The sequence below is a fragment of the Sciurus vulgaris genome, assembly GCF_902686455.1.
Source record: "Sciurus vulgaris genome assembly, contig: HiC_scaffold_633_arrow_ctg1, whole genome shotgun sequence".
Taxonomy (NCBI): domain Eukaryota; kingdom Metazoa; phylum Chordata; class Mammalia; order Rodentia; family Sciuridae; genus Sciurus; species Sciurus vulgaris.
In genome coordinates this window covers 8,347,839-8,353,227 of record NW_027632389.1, presented here as the reverse complement: position 1 = coordinate 8,353,227, position 5,389 = coordinate 8,347,839, and positions in this window count along the sequence as shown.

The following is a 5,389-nucleotide window of genomic DNA, read 5'->3' as shown; positions in this document are numbered from 1 at the left end:
TTATGTCAGAGGTCAGAATGAGAGTATTATGTGAATGTCAGAAGCCAAGTAAAATATTATGTGAATGGCACAGGATAAAATGAGGGTATTATGTTGAGTGTCAGTGGCCACAGGAGACTTCTATATGTCTGAGATTATACTGACTATCCTGTTTTCATGTCAGAGGTCACAGTGAGAATATTTTGTGGGTGACAGAGGCCATGTGACAATAATATGTGAGTGCCTGAGGCCATAGTGAGAATTTTTTGTGTGTGAACAGAGTCCACAGTTAGGGTATTATGTGAGTGACACAAGAACAGTAAGGATATTATGTCAGTATCAGAGGACAAATGAGAATATTATGTGAATGCCAGAGGCCACATGAGGGTATTATGGGAGTGTTTGAGTCACAGTGAATAAATTATATAATGTCAGAGGTCTGGTGAAAATATTCTCAGAGACTGCCACACTGAGAATATTTTGTAATTGTCAGAGGGCAGAATGAAGATATTATGTGATGGACAATAGGCACAGTGAAGGTATTAGGTGAGTGTCAGAAGCCCCAATGAGAATATTCTGAGTGTCAGAGGCCACATTTTTGGTATTATGTGTCAGACAGCACACGCAGGTGTTATTTTAGTATCTGAGGTCACACTGAGGATATTATATGAATGTGAGAAATCACAGTGAATGCATTTCACAGTGAATGCATCTTTTGAGAATCAGAGGTCACATTAGGATATTTTATCAGTGACAATGATTATATTTAAGACATTATTTGAGTGCCTGTGGTCACACTGAGGGTATTATGTGAGTGTGGTCATACTGAGGTAATTATGTGTCAAAGGTCTCAGAGTATAATATGTGAGGATCAGAGGTCACAGTGAAAATATTATATCAGTGTCAGAGACCAAGTTAGGATATTTTTGTGTTTTACAGGTCACTCTGATGATTTTATATCAGAAGTTCCAGAACAGTAATATGTGAGTGTCAAAGAAAACAGCGAGCAAATTGTATGAGAGTCATAGGCTACAGTGAACATATTATATCAATATAAAATTCAGAATAATATGTGTCAGACACCAAGTGAGGACATTATATCAGTGTCATAGTCTACATTCAAGGTATTATGAAAGATTAAAAGACCTAATTGAGTATAATACATGTGTAGGAACCCACAATTTTGGTATTATCTGAGTGTCTGAGGTCACAATGCGGATATAATGTGTCAGTGGTAATAATGAAGGAATTATGTAAGTTTCAGAGACCAATTGAGGACATTCTGTGTCAGAGGCCACAGCATGGTATGAGTGTTTGATGTCTGAGTCTATTATGTGAGGAACTCATGTGGCAGTGAGTGTAATATGTGAAAAACATTTTGTAAATGAGGAGATATTTAAATATCACAGGCCAGAGGAAAAAAATTTCAATCTCAGGGGCTATTCTGAATAAATATATGAATATAAGTGAACATTGTAAATATATTTGAGAACATCAGATGCCATAGTGCGTATATTTTGTCAATGACAGGGACCATAGTGATATTACGTGACTGTCAAGGTCACAGTGATGATATTGTATGAATATCAACATAAGAGTGAGGATATTTTGTGAGAGTGAGAGGCCAAGTGAGGTTATTATGTGAATGTCAACAGGCATGTAGGGCATTATGTGAGTGTCAGATTCCACATTGAGCATAACATGTGAGCATGAGAGTCCCCAGTGAGGGAATTAGTTGAGTGTCAGAAGTCAGTGAAAATTCTATGTGTGATAGAGCATGGTGAGGGTGTTATGTGAGTGTCAGAGGCCAAGTAAGGATATTATGTGAATGTCAGAGGCCAGAATAATGAAGCATATCAGTGTGAGAGGCCACAGTGAGGATATTATGTGAGTGTAAGAGATTACACTGAGGGCATTATGGGAGTGAACCAGGCCATGTCAGTAATTATGTGACTATCAGAGACCACATTGCTCCATTTTTGAAATTGAAGAAATGTTTATCCTGAAAGATTGACTAGGAAGTTTAAGGCACATACCCAGGATTTCATGGATGTCCAGTACACAGCCATCTTGCCCATGATGATGAGAAAAATGGATGTGGGGTAAGAACAGGGAATACAGCCAAGAGGTACAACACATAATGGAACATGTAGGGACCAGCAGCTCCACATTCCTCCATGAAGTGTAAGCTAATGGGAGCCAGGCCTCATCCTCCTGTCTTGATATGTGGAATGGGCCACTTCCATAACTAAGACCATTTTCTGAAAGACCATTTCCCTTGCTAAACTGAACTTAGACTGGTAACAAATATGCCTAAAGTCCTCCCAGCCATGGTGTGCCATGTCCATCTGGGAATCACAATTTCAGTTCAGTACACCCTTGGCTAATTGATTTTTAATTTTGCAGCCATTCCTTCTGGGCACATTGGGCTAGGTGCTGAGTTGAAGGCTGGCACACACTCTTGGGCATGTCTGACATGGTCCACAGTCTCCTAGGATTTTCTAGCCAGTGCAGTATCAGCCTCAACAAGAAGTAATGACAGTAAGGGTACCAGGGCTCTAGTTTCCTCCTAGTGTTAACAAGAAGCATATCAACATATGACCTTCAACAGTGCTGATGAAGGAACTTCCTAGTGGGGTCCTGCTGAGGGGATTCAGATAGCAGGGAGAGAAAGAAAAACACTCAGAGAATTGCAGCAGTGGCTGGCAGCATATTCTGGTGCCCTTTAATTCCCTTACAATACTAGAGGACCAGCCAGAAGACAAAAGTTCACTTGTGAATATTCACCCTGGATGGTAAAATCCCTGTGGTCAGGGTCAGGGCTCAATGCCCACAACATTAACACACTCATTCCCATGGGAATGTTCATTTCAATTATGAATATTTAGGGGAATACCCTCAAGATGACTTGGATTCTGCAATATCCAGTGCCATTATTATTGGTATGGCACCTTCCATGGGGGCAGGACAGGTTAGGCACACCTAGATGAACTTCCTAACATTAGTTTCCAGTGGCAACTGTGTAGGGTTTTCAGGAGAGAGTTAGGTGTCCCAGGCAGCTCTGAGAATCAATGTGGTGACAGTGAGTCTAATCAGGTCACATATCTCTATATTTCTTTACACCACAAGTTTTCAGCAGCACTATAGCTGAATATGTTTGAGACCTTTTGCTCAAAAAGTACCTCATCAGATGGCACAGTAGTAATCTCATCATACATGCAATTTTTGAATTTTTTTACATTTTCTGATTTACATAAACCACCATAATTTTAACTAACATTCTTTTATTTAAATTTTTATTGTAAACAAATGGGATACATGTTGTTTCAGATTGCACATGGAGTAACACCATATCATTTCCATATTCATATATTTATATAGAGTAATGATGTTTGATTCATTCCATTATTTTTTCATTCCCTCCCACCCTTACCACCTCTTTTTTCATTCTATACAGTCCCTCTTTCCTCCATTCTTGTCCCCCTACCACCCCCCATTAAGTGTCATCAGCCACTTATCAGTGAGATCATTCATCTTTTGGATTTTGAAATTGGCTTATTTCACTTAACATTATATTTTCCAATTTCATCCATTTGCCTGCAAATGTCATAATTTTATTGTTCTTTATAGCAGAGTAATATTCTATTGTATATATATATATATATATATATATATATATATATATATATATCACAGTTTCTTTATCCATTCATCAATTGAAGGGCATCTAGGGTGGTTCCATAGTCTGGCTATTGTGAAATGAGCCACTATGAACATTGATGTGGCTGTATATCTGTAGTATGCTGATGTTAAGTCCTTTGGGTATAGGCCGAGGAGTGGGATAGCTGGGTCAAATGGTAGGTCCATTCCAAGTTTTCTAAGGAATCTCCACACTGCTTTCCAGAGTGGCTGCACTAATTTGCAGTCCCACTAGCAGTGTATGAGTGGACCTTTTTCCCCACATCCTCGCCAACACCTATTGTTGCCTGTATTCTTGATAATTGCCATTCTAATTGGGGTGAGATGGAATCTTAGTGTAGTTTTGATTTACAGTTCTCTTATTACTAAAGATGTTGAACATTTTTTATATGTTTGTTGATTGCTTGCACATCTTCTTCTGTGAAGTGTCTGTTCATTTTCTTAGCCCATTTGTTGATTGGCTTATTTGTATTCTTGGTGTAGAGTTTTTTGGGTTCTTTATATATTCTGGAAATTAGTGCTCTATCTGAAGTATGAGTGGCAAAGATATTCACCCACTCTGCAGGCTCTCTCTTCACATTGCTGATAGTTTCCTTTGCTGAGAGAAAGCTATTTAGTTTGAATCTATCCCAGATATTGATTCTTGCTTTTATTTCATGTGCTATGGGAGTCCTGTTAAGGAAGTTTGATCCTAAGCCAAAAAGGTGAAGATGTGGACCTACTTTTTCTTCTATAAGATGCAGGGCTTCTGGTCTGATTTCAAGGTCCTTGATCCATTGTGAGTTGAGTTTTGTGCAGGGTGAGAGAAAGAGGTTTAGTTTCATTCTGTTGCATATGGATTTCCAGTTTTCCCAGCACCATTTGTTGAAGAGGCTATCTTTTCTCCATTGCATATTTTTGGCCCCTTTGTCTAGTATGAGAAAATTGTATTTATTTGGGTTTGTGTCTGTGTCCTCTATTCTGAACCATTCATCTACCTGTCTATTTTGGTGCCAATACTATGCTGTTTTTGTTACTATTGCTTTGTAGTATAGTTGAAGTTCTGGTACTGCAATATCCTCTGCTTCATTCTTCCTGCTAAGGATTGCTTTAGCTATCCTGGATTTCTTATACTTCCACATGAATTTCATGATTGCTTGCTCTATTTCTGTAAGGTACGTCATTGGGATTTTAATTAGAATTTCATTGAATCTGTATAGCACTTTTGGTAGTATGGCCATTTTGACAATATTAATTCTCCATATCCAAGAACATGGGAGATATTTCCATCTTCTAAGGTCTTCCTTAATTTCTTTCTTCAGTGTTTTGTAGTTTTCATTGTAGAGGTCTTTTACTTCTTTGGTTAGATTGATGCCCAAGTATTTTATTTTTTTTTTTTGAGGCTATTGCAAATGGAGTTGTTTTCCTCATTTCTCTTTCAGCTGTTTCATCGCTTGCGTATAAAAATGCTGTAGACTTATGCGTGTTGATTTTATAGCCTCCTATTGTGCTGAATTCATTGATGAGGTCTAGAAGTTTTCTGGAGGAGGTTTTTGGATCCCCTAAATATAGAATCCTGTCATTCGCAAATAGTGACACCTTAAGTTCCTCTTTTCCTTTTTGTATCCCTTTAATTTCTTTAGTCTGCCTAATTGCTCTGGCTAGAGTTTCCAGGACAATGTTGAATAGAAGTTTTGAAACAGGACATCCCTGTCTTCTTCCCGTTTTTAAA